Source organism: Chelonia mydas, chromosome 1 (genome assembly GCF_015237465.2).
Source record: "Chelonia mydas isolate rCheMyd1 chromosome 1, rCheMyd1.pri.v2, whole genome shotgun sequence".
NCBI classification, from domain to species: Eukaryota; Metazoa; Chordata; order Testudines; family Cheloniidae; genus Chelonia; species Chelonia mydas.
Window position 1 is genome coordinate 149477573 of NC_057849.1, and position 15591 is coordinate 149493163.

The following is a 15591-nucleotide window of genomic DNA, read 5'->3' on the forward strand; positions in this document are numbered from 1 at the left end:
TAAGTGAAACACAAAGTGCATCATTATTTAGAATTATGCTTATTTTAATTTGTGATTTGCTTATGAGGCAAAAATGATATTGCCTTGGAAGAGAGGTAGTTGCTGGAATTGTTTCAAACTCTTGGTGAAACAAATTGTGGAATAAGTGGAAGGTTTTTCTATGGTCCGAATACATACCCTCTGCTTTACAATTACTCCTTTTGTGGCTGGTAACAAAATCTACAGTGATCAATTATCCCGGTCCTTTGTATTGCATGCTATTATGATGTTAGGCATTCCCTTACATTTGTTTTTGCATAGCACGGACTCTGCGGCATTTGTGGAAAGACATGCACTTGTCTCTCGGCCTTGGAAGGGTCTCTCTCCATGTGAATATGTCAATGGTAGTTTTCCATTGACTACAATGTGCTTTGGATTGGGCACTAAACCCTCTCAATCTAAAACCTATTGAAATCAATAGGAAGATTCCCATTCACTTCACTAGGCTTTTGTTCAGGCCCTAAGTCAGTAATTTACCTGTAAGTTGAGAAGAGAATTTAGCTCCCTTTGTTACTTGGATAAAAAAGAAAAATGAAGGAGGAAAGCTATAGAACAGGGGTGGGCAAACTTTTTGGCCCGATGGACACATCTGGGTATGGAAATTGTAATGGGGGGGAGCCCCATGAATGCTCACAAAACTGGAGGTTGGGGTGCAGGAGGGGGGTGAGGGTTCTGACTGGGGGTGCGGGCTCCGGGGTGGGGCCAGAAATGAGGAGATCAGGGTGTGGGAAGGGGCTCCAGGCTGGGGCAGGAGGTTGGGGTGTGTGTGGGGGGGTAGGCTCTGGCTGGGGGTGCAGGCTCTGGGGTGGGGATGAGCGGTTGGGGGTGCAGGAGGGTGCTCCAGGCTGGGACCGAAGGGTTCGGAGGGTAGAAGAAGAATCAGGGCTGGGGCAGGGGGTTGGGGCGCGGGAGGGGGTCATGGGTCCAGGGTCCGGGCAGCGTTTCCCTCAAGCAGCTCCCAGAAGCAGCGACATGTCCCCCTCCATCTCCTACGTGGAGGCACGGCCAGGTGGCTCTGTGTGCTGCCCTGTCCCCAGGCACCAACCTTGCAGCTCCCATTGGCCATGGTTCCTGGCCAATGGGAGCTGTGGGGGCGGCACTTGGGGTGGGGGCAGCGTGCGGAGCCCCCTGGCTGCCCCTACGTGTAGGAGCTGGAGGGGGGACATGCCACTGCTTCTGGGAGCTGTGTGGAGCCACAGCACGTGCAGGGCGGGGCAAGCCCCCAACCCCGCTCTCCGGCTGGAGCTCTGGAGTGGGGCAAGCCTCGGACCCCACTCCCTGGCGGGAGCTCAAGGGCCAGATTAAAACATCTGAAGGGCCAGATGCGGCCCCCGGGCCATCGTTTGCCCACCCCTCCTGTAGAATATGTGGGCATAAACTTTCAAGCCTTTCTGAAAAGTACGATCAAAGACAAGAAGTAATTGTACAGTGCCTCAACCCTACATTGTATACCCGGCAATGAACAGCAGTCTCTTTAAACTATAAAGGCCTGTCTTTCTGTAAAGCTTAATAACTGCAGAGCCATTCAGTATTGTGTGTGCATACACAGCGCCCCATAATTGCACGTGCCTTTGCTGTCTACACCTTGCATATGCACCCAGGTATGAAAACACTTTTGCTCTGACTAAATTCCAGTAAGACAAAACACCACTGAGTGACTGCAGGTAGTGCAAAAATCTAGCTGGTTTTTGTCTCAAAGCTGCCATGCAGGCCGGTTAAGGGCTGAGTTTGAACCTAGATAACACACATTCGGCTTTACTCAAACAAGTTGCAGAATGCCACAAACTGAAGTCCATGTGCAGAGGATTATTTTTGGTTTTCACGTCTCCTCAGCTGAAAGAATAAGGAAACATCTGGACAGATCTTAGATTAAATAGACATATGTGTAAAACGTATGCTCTGACTGCACTTTCACAAAAGCACTGGTGCTGCTATAAACACAACCACCAGGACTCCTTGGCAGAATACACACCCTCCTTCTGCCTCTTGCTTGTGTTTTCTTTCCCCTTAGCATCAGGGACACTAGACTCTCTAATTAGTATGGAATACACCATTCGAAGCAGGTTTTAAGTGAGATCTCCAGGAGAATCCTGTAGACTCCCGCTCATTACACTGCCTTCCCTGGTGCCTGCCCTGGGGATCAGACTCTGATACCAGGTTCTAAGCCAGTGGTGACAGAGGAGCCCGAAGACGGCTCTGGTGTGTGCATGCATACATGGTCTCTGGCAGCTGCTTTTCAGCATTCGCTGCCAATAAATCCATTGAGTGGTATTGATGTTGGCTGCAGTGATCCCTGCTCTCTCATCCAAAATTAAAGGCAACAGTAGTGGTAGTGGTGCTGACGAATGAACAGGCCTGCAGGAATACATAAAGGAAACAAAACCTGAAAAGACCTTAAACGCCCACTGGCACCTTCAGCTTTATTGGGGTGGGATCTTGCACTTTGTGGCAGCGTGGGGGCAGAACTTGGTGTCAATCTCCAGCCACAGATCATTATTTTGACTGATGCGATCCATTGCTGAGAATAAAGCTGATCTTCACTCTCTCCCTCCTGCTATATTTGACTGATGCGTGTAACTCCAATAGCTACGCCTTGGCCTTGAGTCTCAATCTGCACTTTCCGGTGGCAGAGTCTGTTGTGCTCAGCTGCAGCCCTGCTTTATTTGACACCTCTCACTAAACAATAGAATTTCTAAGTTAAGATTTATTTGTCACCAGCTGATGTTATGTGCCACTTTCCCTAGTAACAGCTGCTTTCCCTGCTACTGCTCGGTTCTGGTCTTTTTTTTTATTTTTTAAGGTAGGTGGAACTGTGTGTATGTGTGTGAGTTGAGATGGGGGTACTGGTTATTACAAGGGTCCACCATAGCTATGATTACATTTAGACTTTCAATGTAACCCTCTTGTTTTCATATGCTCAGACCTTTCAGAGAAATGTCAGATTGACGAGTCGTTTCTCAGAAGAGCTGAAAACTTGCATTAGTCATGGGGGAAGGAGTTATAAGCATTTTCACATCCATCAATGTGCATGGACATTAGCAACCTTGGCTAATGTTGGAGGCTATAAAACTAAGTACTATGCTAAGGACTAAATCCTGCTTGGCTCATTCACACAGGTGGTTCCGTTCACTTTCCTAGCTGGCAAATCACTGCATCTCTAGAGCCAGGAAAGAGCTTCCAGAATGGGGGTTTTCTGGCTTCCAACCCCCCAAAACAGAAAATTAAATACAAATCTGATGTATTCTTGATGTTCTGTACTGTGGTATTTAAAATGTGTGTATATAATATTGAGAGAGAAGAAACCTGTATATTTAAACAGGTTAACCATTAACATTTGTCCTGCAGTGAAGTTGCCTTCTGCTCAGTTTTGCTGGGTGTCTGTGGTCCGTGCTGGTTCAGGAGAAAGGGCCTATGCATTGTTCTCCTCCAGAACAGTACATGGATTCTGTGCTTTGCAGCTTCACGATCCATCAGGCAGGCCTGGCCATAGCTGTAGGAAATCAAACACTGGAAATGACTGACTGTGCATTTGGGCAAATTAAGGGCAATCAATTAAAAGCTGGATTTTGCATAAAGACCGGAACAGCAAGCAGACCAACTTTCCTTTGTTATTGATGTCTGCTTTTCCTTGTACACTCTACAGTGCATAGAAGATGAATCGGTGTCCTCGTTTTTGTTTGGGCCCTGTCACTAGACTGCTGTATATTTGCTGTCTCATTTGTTTCCCTGTATTGATTTTTCTATTGTAAATGCTATGTGCTCCAAAGTCAAACGTGGAACAGTTCAGCGCAAGATCCAAACATTGCAGCTTGGCCCCATCTTTGATTGGTATGCCTTTATTTTAAAAAAACACCTTTTATTTATATTGCCCGTGCAGTTCTGTATTGCCGAACCTCCAGCTAAAAGGGCAAATGAACAGCTGCCTTCAGAGAACAGGTCATTCTTCGGCTCAGCCTGTGGGGAGCTGTCTCTCTCTGTCAGGAACAGTAGTTTCCTTGCTGGAGCCTTCCCTTGGCTTTTGACAGCTCTGAGTTTGGCACGCTGAAGTCTGCTCCTTTTCTGCCAACGCAGCCCACTGCTTCTCTGCTCTGCTCTGCAGCAGAACAATGTTCACGGTTTAATTAATGTGAAGAATGCCAATACAATTTCTGCATAAATGCTGGGCAGCTTTCATGTAACTCCTCGAGGGAGAATTTTTTTTCAGGCTATGGAAATGCTGTTTACAAGCACAGTTTCCTCTTATTCCCCCCTCTCCCCCCCTTCTCTCTGCCCCAGCAGTGTGTGCTTGATTTGTTTCCCATTTGCAGTAAGCCTGGTGTTATCTTAGTGGCTTTGCTTCATGTATGTAGTAGAAAGTGCACTTTTTACCTTGTCTGTCAGCCATACGATTTATGGGGACAGCTCCTGCATACCTCATCCCTTAGAATTCCGTGGGACTTTTGGTAGACAGAGGATTAGAGAATCAGGCCAGACCCTGCCATTTTTATTCTAGGGAAACTCCCATGGAAGTCAGGACAGCAGCTGTAAGAAGGTAAGAACTACAAGCTCTTCTTCAGATAGCTCTAATAGTATATGCTGTCTCTCTGCAACACCCCTCCCCCACTCAATTGAGTATTTTAATCAAGCAGGAAATTTGAACCAACAAAGAATCACATCAGGTGGCCTTTTAAGTTCATTTCAGTCCAAGTTGTGTCTTGCTCTCTTGCTCTGATTGAAGGGTGATGCTGAATTAAGGGTCATCTCTGCCTGGCACAGCAGCTTGCAGTGAAGGAATCCCAGAGGGGATTTGGCCCACCAGCAGTCCCAGTCTCTCCCAACCACTCCCTCCGCAATAGGATTCGTCTGCCCAAAGGAGAAGGGAGGTTGGACTGCAAACATCTTCCCTGTGATTCACCTGCTTAGGGGAAGAAGTGGGTCTCACCAGCCTCCTCTCAAATTTCCTACCAATCAAGGGCTGTTTGGGCCAAGATGCTGAAGCTGAGTGATGGGGTGCCAGGCCACCGAACTGGATCTGAATTCTGGTCCCAATTCAGCAAAGCATTCGCTTAACTTTAACCGTGTGCGTAGTCCCATCCCTCGCTAACAGAGCACTTCAAATAAGCGCTTAAGCTCTTTGCTAAGTCAGGGCTTTTTTTCCGAAGAGGAAGAGGGAGTTGCTGGGCTACCGTCAGCCTCTCCAGAGATCCTGCTTGTCTGGGTGAGGAGGTGTCATACTGGGCTGTCTATGGCCTCCTTGGGGGAACCTGTTCCTGGCGGTGGGCGGAGTTCTTTCAGCACATATCTTCTCTTTCCAAAATCTGGTGCTGGGCTTATTCTACATGCTGCTCCAGCCTCTAACCTTTTCACAGATGAGCAAAGTGCAGGAAACAGAGAAATAATCAATTTCTGATTAATGTAAAAGTAAAACCAAATGATTTTGTAAATGCAGGTCCCTTCCAGGCTACAATAATCTCACTGTAGTTTAACATAGCAGCAAAGTCTGGGGAAATGAAAGGGCCATTAATTATTTTGCAAGCGGAGCAACTATGATAAAAATAGCTGTGCCATTTTCAGATGGATCAAGGAGATAATGAGAAGCTGTTCCTTCAAAATAACAGACTAAAACAAATCTAATCTGACTCGAGGCAGGAGTCCACCGATCCTACATGCTGCTCTTTGGGTGTGAAATGCACGCCTGTGCAAAGGGCCAACACAAGCCCTATGCACCACTTGCACCCTACTTTGAGAGATCCCGTGGGCCTTACATAGTGCAGGGACCTTGCTCTGGCCCTCTGCACAGGGGTGAATTTCACCTCAAGGGAAAGCCTTGGAGTATTTTACAGAGGTTAATATTAGTGTAAACATTTTCAGCTACAGAAAAGCAGCTGATCTTAACAGTTACATTCACTGTAGGCAGTGAGATACTGTCTGGGAGCTGGGGTGAGTGCTGGACTATGCAAATGAACACAGCCTGTATGTATAGGTTTTGCCAGCGGCATTGCTTAACATTTGATCCAATCCTGCAGGCCTTATTCAGGCAAAGCTCCCATTGCAATCAGGCCTGCCTGGCTCGGGAGTGCAGGATCAGGCCCACAACATCTAGCCAGAAAGAATTGGTTCTCCGCACCGTTTAGCCCACCATTTCTTCACACCAGCGTCAAAGTGGAGCTCTATCATCAGGGCAGGGAGGAAGCCTGGATGGAACCTGTTTGCAGCCCATTAGTACTGTGGTGCTCAAGCAGAGGTACGTGTTCCCCTGGGAGTACGCAGAGATCTTCCAGGGCGTGCATCAGCTCATCTAGATATTTGCCTAGTTTTACAACAGGCTACATAAAAAGCACTAGCGACGTCAGTACAAACTAAAATTTCAGACAATGACTTGCTTATGCTGCTCTATATACCATACACTGAAATATAAGTACAATATTTATATTCCAGTTGATTTATTTTATAATTATATGGTAAAATGAGAAAGGAAGCACTTTTTCAGTAATAGTGCGCTGTGGCACTTCTGTATTTTTATGTCTGATTTTGTAAGCAAGTCATTTTTAAGCGAGGTGAATTGAAACTGAAAGGGGTACAGTAGTCTGGATGGGTTGAGAGCCACTGCTCTAGGGGCCAAGACATTAGACTGGGAACCAGCAACAGGGGTTCTACTTCTGGCTTGGTCACTAACCAGCTATGACACCTTGGGCAAGTCACTTCACTTCTGTGTCTCTGTTTCCCCTGACCCAGTGTCTGTTTACACTGTAGCTTTTCAGGGCAGACACGGTCATACTATGCATATGTCCTGTGCCTAGCACAATGGGGTGATACAACAGTATGCTAATGAGCTGTGGCAAGGCTTCCCAACCTCTGCGTCTAGTCTCTGCCAGCTGCGGGGGAAGGATGGTGAGATCTGCCAGTGAGCCAAAGCCCACCTGCCTCTCTTTGGGGGTCAGTGTCCCAAGATCGCTAAGCTGGAGAGTCAGTAATATTTGACAAAAACAACGAGGAGTCCTTGTGGCACCTTAGAGACTAACTACTGTATTTGGGCATAAGCTTTCGTGGGCTAAAACCCACTGCATCAGATGAAGTGGGTTTTAGCCCACGAAAGCTTATGACCAAATAAATTTGTTAGTCTTTAAGGTGCCCCAAGGACTCCTCGTTGTCTTTGCTGATACAAACTGACACGGCTACCACTCTGAGTAATGTTTGAATTATTGGCATTAACAATTCTCAGCAGCAGCAGTTGCCACTTCTGAGTGTTTGTGTTCCGCAGCAAGATGGATAATTTTCCCTATTTCAGCCAGTTACTCCTAAAATGAGAACTCCATAATTATACTGGGTGTGATTTTGACACTGATTGTGCTGACTTATTACCCAGTTAAAATAATTGAAAGACAGCAAATCACGGTACCATGCACACAGAGTTGTGTAATACGTAGTCAGCACTGTGGTAAATGAATGACCTCACATTTGAAGTTCTGGATTCACCTGGACATTGTAATTATACCATCACTGATTTAGAGTTATTGCAATATGGAAATATATCATAAAAATTAGATCTTGATGCATGGATGTATAGATTACAACGCTGCCTTTTGCGGAGAGAATGTGCTTCCTCCTACAGATATGCAGTATCCGGTGAAGTCTCTGCAGGCTCTTCCTACCTGCTGGACTAAATTTGGAAGACAAATAAGTTGGCTCCTCCTTTGGCACATCACATTGTGCTGATGTTTGCCACAAACAGCCAATGTGTTATGGTGATCAGCTTTCATTGTCCTATTGTCGTTTTAGATGTTTGGTTCCTGCAAACTGATTCAATACGTGCCTTGACAAGGTAGGAACTGGGGAAAAGCTTTAAGCTTTGGGTTCTGCTCTGCATTAGCAGCAGTACAGCTGTTGCTCTGCTCTCAGCCACAGCTATTCATACACCTAAATGACACTGAACACTCCTTGCTGTTTTGGAGCTCTTGGGCGTGTGTATGTCGACATATATGTTAAGAACATAAGAAGATAAGAATGGCCATACTAGGTCAAACCAAAGGTCCATCTAGCATACTTTGTACAAAATGTATCATAATCCTGTAACGGGGTGAACATAAGGATATAGACTGTCACTGGCTGTCACAGTGAAAAGCTAATCCCCAAAACTATCCCAGCTCAGCTAGAGTGAAAATCAGCATTGTGCGGGGGGGGGGGGGGGGGGGGGGGGGGGGGGGGGGGGGGGGGGGGGGGCAGCACAAGACCTTTGCACCACTTATGGTCACCTAACCCATACAGTCTTGCTGTTTTCCACTGTTCAAGGTCCTACCACAGATGTTCATAATGCTTTGATTGGACTGGCCATTGTACGCCATTATTCGTTTTGTAATCCAATTTGTAAATAAATCATCATCTGATCAGGAAAACTGATTCGTGCTCTCATTGATTATTAGTATTTCTAGGCCCACAATTCTTTGTGAATCTTTTTTTAATTGTAGCCAAACTTACTCTTTAAATACTCCATAAGCATCTTATTCCAAATAGTATATATTGAATCCACCTGTATGTCATCTCAGCTGTGAGTCCTGACTTCATCACATCCTTCTCAATTTACCTGGATACAACTTTCAGCAACGACAGGGCCAAACCCGTCTTCCATCACTCACCTGGGGTCAAAGTCACCTCTGTGCAGAGAGCCAATATAAGCCCTATAAGTCCTATAAGCCCTATAAGCCCACTTAAATCCTAGTTGCATGGAGTTCTACTGAAGTCAACGAATAACTAGCATGAATAGAGAGAGCAGTATTTTGCCCATTTATATTTTAGGCAACTTGAAGGGATGTGATTTTGAAAGTCAAGTCTAGCACCAGATCGATATCTAACCCTCTTTCCTGAGAAGAAGATTAGTTTAGCCTCCTTGGCTTTCCCCCATTTGTGATTTGTTCCTGTTGCTAAACTGTATCACCTAGATATTCCCTTTCTTGTTCTGACTAAGAATTACAGACATTACAGCATAAAAAGGAAATCAAAAATAGCTTTACGGGACCAATTCAGTAAAAAAAAAAAAAAGTTATTGGCAATTAGCACAGATTTTTTTTAAAAAAAGTAATTAGCCCTCTTGCCCTGAGAATGAATGAATACTTTTCATTGCACCCTAAGGGATTGTCAACCCACTAATAATCCATTTGAGATTAATGTGATTCTAAAACTGCATTGTGAAAATGCAGGCTCCAAAATGATCACAAACAGGCAATCTTGCAGCAATGAACATGGGCTGAAATTGCTTCCAGAATGAAGGGCCATTAATAATTTCAGATGGGTTAAGTGTAATAAAAGGAACTGTTCATTCATTAAGTGTGAATTCAAAAGTGGGTGGAGTAAAACACACACAAAAAGTCGTAAAGCCTAATTCATCCCTGATGTCAGTGGATGTAATAGCCCTGAAGTCAGTGCAGTTGCCCATGTTCTCACCTGTGAAATGTGTATGGTAAAACACGCCTGTGAGGCGACTAACTCCCAGGCATGTCAATTGCCCCTGACTTGGGTGCGTTCAACTGCCATGGTCAAAGGGGTTCTATGTAACACATGGGAATCCCTGAAAACCCCTCAGAGCATGCAGCTCATTTAAATGACAGGAAAGCAACAGGAGACAATGGGGTTTTCCCCATCACACGGTGCTTGATATTTTTTATATATGTACGTACATACAAAAATCACATCCCCTAATTTACAGCACAGTTCCTGTAAAGGTTTCTCTCCAGCAAAATTCTATTTTCATGGGGCTGAGAAGGGGGATGGGAAACAGCCTCAGGAAGATACTCCACACGTGCTGAGAGTCGTTACGTATGGTGAACGTTCTGTATGCTCTGACAACCCATTCATGTTTAGCATGATTGTCGTCTTTCTCCTTGGCAGTGTAAGACGCAGGATAAACAAGTGTTCCTTGTCAGAGTAAAGCTCTAGAAAAGAGAGAACAGATCAAAAGCATTTCCCTCCCAGAGAGCATCCCCTCCCACTCAATGACATTCATAGTCAGCCTCTGTTCCATACACACAGGCCTGCTCCAGGAGTCATGACTCAGCCAAAGCTCCAAGTCCTCTGCGTGGGCTGCTGAAAGTTAAGTTAAACCCTTGCTGTTGTTGATGGCGGCTTGGTGCCATTTTTTAAAAATTTGTTTTGTTTTTCGTTAGGAATCAGCGAGCTAGACTAAAGCACCGAATAGTCACTGCCACCGCCTCCCAAAGCGACATCCAGCAGAATAAATCAGCCAAACAAGTGATAAATGTTACTACTTCACTTGGATTGCAATAGTGCCTAGAGGTGATGGACAACTAGGCCTCAGGGCACCATCCTGATAGATACTGTACACACATGTAATTAAAAGATGCTCTCTGCCCCAAAGACAGTGCAGTATAAATATAAGATGGGGGACAACAGGTGGGCACAACAAAGAAAGAGGAAGAGGGCTAAGTAGTAGCAAGACAACTGCAATTCATGTAACAAACACCAATCATGACAATATAAAACATCTACAGCCCCCTGGAAAATGATATCCCCCAGCCTGGAAATTAAAATACAGGTACAAAACAGAGCTCATGACGGTGTCCTTTCTCCAGTGCTTACTATGAAGTGCTCCACAGTATGGCAGAAACTGACACGGAGGAGGAGAGTGACAGACACAGTAGCAGCGCTCCTATTTTGGAGACTGAGGAGAAGAATGCGCCAGCGCATAGGGATGTGACCAGGCAGCATGAGCGTGGGGGAATGGTACCTTTCCTATTCCTTTCAGAAACTAATCCACTGTGCTGCAGAGCCTGAGTCATTATGAATGACAAGCATTTGAAGGTGTGGATATTTATAGTGACGGCTCCACAACCTGCCTATCACCCACCTAACAGAGAGGGATATACTTATATTCTATTACAGTCAGAAAATTTTGAAATAAATGACAACAGCTGAAAACATAATTTGTTCTACAGATAGTGTGACCATTTCCTGGTCTGGGATATAGCTAAGAATTCCAAATAGGACAGGCTGTATTAAACAGGGAAGACATCCCAAACTGGTGGTTATTCTATCATTAGAGTTTACCAAGCCGGTAACAAGAGTGAGCTTCTGTATCACCATACTGGTTAACAAAGAGCTAAAACCCGAGTCCAGCCCTTGGCTCACCACTCAGACAACTGGACTTTATTATGAGAGATTACTGAAAACCAGATTAATCAGCTGTTTGGGTCTTCCAATCCCAAGGGATCAGACCTTTAACCAGGTCAATATATAACTTAGCTCTTACCCAAAAATCATGCTGGTAGCCAACCCTTTAATAACTCAAAGCTAAAGGTTTATTAATGTAAAAAGGAAAGGAAAGATGAGAGTAAACAAATGGTTGAAGAATCATATACATTACAATTGATTTTCAGAGATTGCAGGTCAGGATCATAGCAGGGATGGTAAATCTGCTATCTTGTAAAAAAGTCTCTCTCTAGATCACCTAAACTGGTTGGAGGCCATTCAGTCCCTTTGTTCAAAGCTTCCTTGTTAGAAATCCAGTCTAGAGATGTGAAGCAGGAAATGAACCCAAAGAAATGATGTCCTAGGCTCCCATTTATACCTTCAGTCCAGCTGCATGGAAAATTACTGGCAAAGATGGAGCCTTAGGTCACATGACATGATGAGTCACTGGGCAGCCATTTCCTCAGTGCTTTCTGAAATGTGTCCAGCAAAGGGTTATTGGGTGTGTTTTATTCTCTTCAATGGCCCACTGTGAGAACTGCAAAAAGAAAAGGAGTTCTTGTGGCACCTTAGAGACTAACCAATTTATTTGAGCATGAGCTTTCGTGAGCTACAGCTCACTTCATCGGATGCATACTGTGGAAACTGTGGAAGAATTGAGAATTGCATATCCTTAACGGGCCATCACACGTAGTTGGCCAGTCCTGATGTAAATCTGTCCGAAGCGGTACCACCCAGGCATCAGAACACATGTTTGAGATACAAGTACATAGCCAATATCCATAACTTCAGATACAAAGAGGATTCATGCATATAAACAGTGCAGTTCCACGCACATCATTGCCCAGCTGGTCAGAAGGCTGACAGGAGAGAGAATGGCAGTAGATTGTCATGTGTTTTCAGTAGCAGAGGGCACTGACTGACTTTAGGCAACTGATAAGATGAGACTCCCCTGCTCCAGAACAGTGCTGCCTCGTGGATATTTATCACAGTGCGTCCAGCTTCTAGAGGGCCGTATGTACATCAGGAAATGGTACTGTGTTTAAACAGGGTTTCACCTTCGAGTCAACGAGTGATGGTTAAACCCTACTTAGAGCAGGTTTTAACCATACCTGTCTGACACCCCTGGTCTACACTGACCACAAAGTTGTGGTCAGCACCATGTGAGCTAGCAGGAGTATTAAAAATCATGCTTGAACACAATCCCAGTGTAGACAACGCCTGTTAGAAATGTATCCCCGGAGCAGGCGTGTCAGTCACTGCACTGCTGAGAGCTGCACTCAGACAACTTCTATGCACATGCAGGTGTTATGCCTAGCTGCGCCTATAGCCCAGTGGAGCAGCTGTCTGCCTTCCCAGCGTGGGTGTGACTGCTGATAAGCAATTCGCTTAATGCCTCCTCTGCTCCTCCTGGCTTAATTTGAATTGCTCCATCTGCATCTCTAAGGAGGCCTTGACAGCAAGGACCAGAGGCGCAGGCAGGAGGCTGCCTTTGTTCTTTTTGCCTGATGCTGTTAATGGCTACCAGCATATCTTTAGGCAAATCATGTAATCTCCATGTGCCTCAGTTTGCCCACCAGAAGAAGGCAAGGGGGAGGGACCGTACGTAGCACAAGGCTGCATGAAAAGGTAGGAACTGCTCTGAAATTCAAGCCCAGCTCCCAGCAGCAACAGGAGCTGCTCTCTGCCTCTCAAAAGAAGCCAGAATAACTCCAGGATCCTGAGCTGTAGCTCAGATTTTATTTATTCATTGTGCTGGTCCTCTGCTGGGTTACTGAAGTTTGTTTAAATAATGGAGCATGCAGCTCTCTCTGGAACAATGCCATGCTTAATAGCAGCCCTTCTCTGGGGCTAAGGTGTGTTGCTATACGGGTACTGCAACTTCAGGCCCAGCAAGCCCCAGCGTCGGCTGTAGCAGCCGTGCTGCTGACACTGGGCTTTGGTCACCATCCCCAAAGCAAACAGCTGCTGCTGTCACTGTGCGCAACCTGTTGGCGTAGTACTCAGAACGGTAGTTTAGAACTCTGGCTGATGGGAACCACATTAATTCTTTCTCTTGGACTAAACTAAGATAGCAGCGTGGCCATTCCTCTGCAATAAACCCCAAACTAGGCTAGTCCAGCAAGTAACTGAGCTTAGACTTGTCAAAGTGCTTGGAAACACCTTAAGCTTGCATCATGCCATCTACACACATCAGCCATCCCAGGAGCCTTCCAAAGGTTGGGCATGATGGGTAGCTGCAATAGCTGCAAAAAAGTCTTTAGCTCAGATTCAGATGAAACTGTACATTTTGCACTGGCCTATTCCCAGTGTGGACAGGTGATGACTGCAGCTGTCACTTTGTTCCCCCTGGCTCCATCTCCTAACGCAGTCCCTTCCTCTTTGGGAATAACCAGGAGCCCCTATTCCTGAGATCATTGCTAGACACAGGGATAACTGCTTCAAGTGCCTGAAAATCCTCCGACTAGGGGGGGCACGGCATGTTGTGCATGCACATTTCAGAAGAGTCAGGCAAACCCAATATTGGCTGGGGGGAAACTCTAATCTAACCCACTCTCAGAACAAGTAATGCAAGAAACCTAGACGGAGCTACTATAAGGTGGGTGCAGAACTGACTGGAAAACCGTTCCTAGAGAGTAGTTATCAGTGGTTCACAGTCATGCTGGAAGGGCATAACGAGTGGGGTCCCACAGGGATCAGTTCTGGGTCTGGTTCTCTTCAATATCTTCATCAGTGATTTAGATACTGGCACAGAGAGGACACTTATAAAATCTGCGGTTGATACCAAGCTGGGCGAGGTTGCAAGTGATTTGGAGGACAGGATTAAAATTCAAAATGATGTGGACAAACTGGAGAAATGGTCTGAAGTAAACAGGATGAAATTCAATAAGGACAAATGCAAAATACTCCACTTAGGAAGGAACAATCAGTGGTACACGTACAAAATGGGAAATGACTGCCTAGGAAGGAGTACTGCAGAAAGGGATCTGGGGGTCAGAGTGGACCACAAGCTAAATATGAGTCAACAGTGTAACACTGTTGCAAAAAAAGTGAACATCATTCTGGGATGTATTAGCAGGAGTGTTGTAAGCAAGACACAAGAAGTAATTCTTCCACTCTACTCTATGCTGATTAGGCCTCAACTGGAGTATTGTGTCCCGTTCTCGACGCCACATTTCAGGAAAGATGTGGACACACTGGAGAAAGTCCAGAGAAGAGCAACAAAAATGATGGAAGGTCTACAAAACGTGACCTATGAGGGAAGATTGAAAAAAAATGGGTTTGTTTAGTGTGGAGAAGAGAAGACTGAGAGGGGACATGATAACAGTTTTCAAGTACGTCAAAGGTTGTTAGAAGGAGGAGGGGGAAAAACTGTTTTTCGTAACCTCTGAAGATAGGACAAGAAGCAATGGGCTTAAATTGCCACAAAGGCAGTTTAGGTTGGACATTAGGAAAAACTTCCTAACTGTCAGGGTGGTTAACCACTGAAATAAATTGCCTAGGGAGGTTGTGGAATCTCCATCATTGGAGATTTTAAAGAGCAGGTTAGACAAACACCTGTCAGGGATGGTCTAGATAATACTTAGTGCTGCCAGGAGTGCAGGGGACTGGACTAAATGACCTCTTGAGGTACCCTCCAGTCCTATGATTTCACACGACCCATATCCCTATTGGAGTTTCCTTGTGTAGTCTAGGCCAGCCCTGACTGTCTGAGTGTGCCAAAGAGCCCAGCTATATTCTGAGGTTTGAGATGAGTTCCAGCCGGAATCCATCTGGTGTTACTGACCCCATGCACTGGTCCTGCAGCCAGCTATGGAGAAACTAGTACAGTGCCCTCCCTCTCTGTCTAGCCATGATTCTCCACCACTCCCCAAGTAAATAAGTAGGCGTCTGTAAGTGGATTTTTGGGTTGTTACTTTGTTAATATAGGGGTTTTGCTGTGTGGTTGACAATGTGAAGCATGCACAACAATCATTAATTAAAGGCTTTCAATTTCAGCCCTTCCATAAGCAGACCACAGACGCTGTGCCTTCTTGTGCCACGGTGGAATCTGGCCTTGTGTGTGGTAGCAGGAAAGTGCTCCCCCTCTCAACTAATACCTAGAACAGTGGAAGCGGGAGCACTGATTCCGAAATGACTGAGTCCTGTGGCGCTGGTCAAATGGCAGAGGGCCTTATTCTGTCCCCCTGGCTTTACACTATGTAATTCCATTGACTTCAATAGAATTTCTCTGATTTACACCAGTTAGAGGAGAATTGGGCCCTGAGAGCCTAAATGCAGCTACTGACTGACGAGAATGTTCTTCAGAGCTATGGGCAAGACCCATTTAGCCCCATGTTCATATGCACAATGAAATTCCAAATGCTCAGGCCC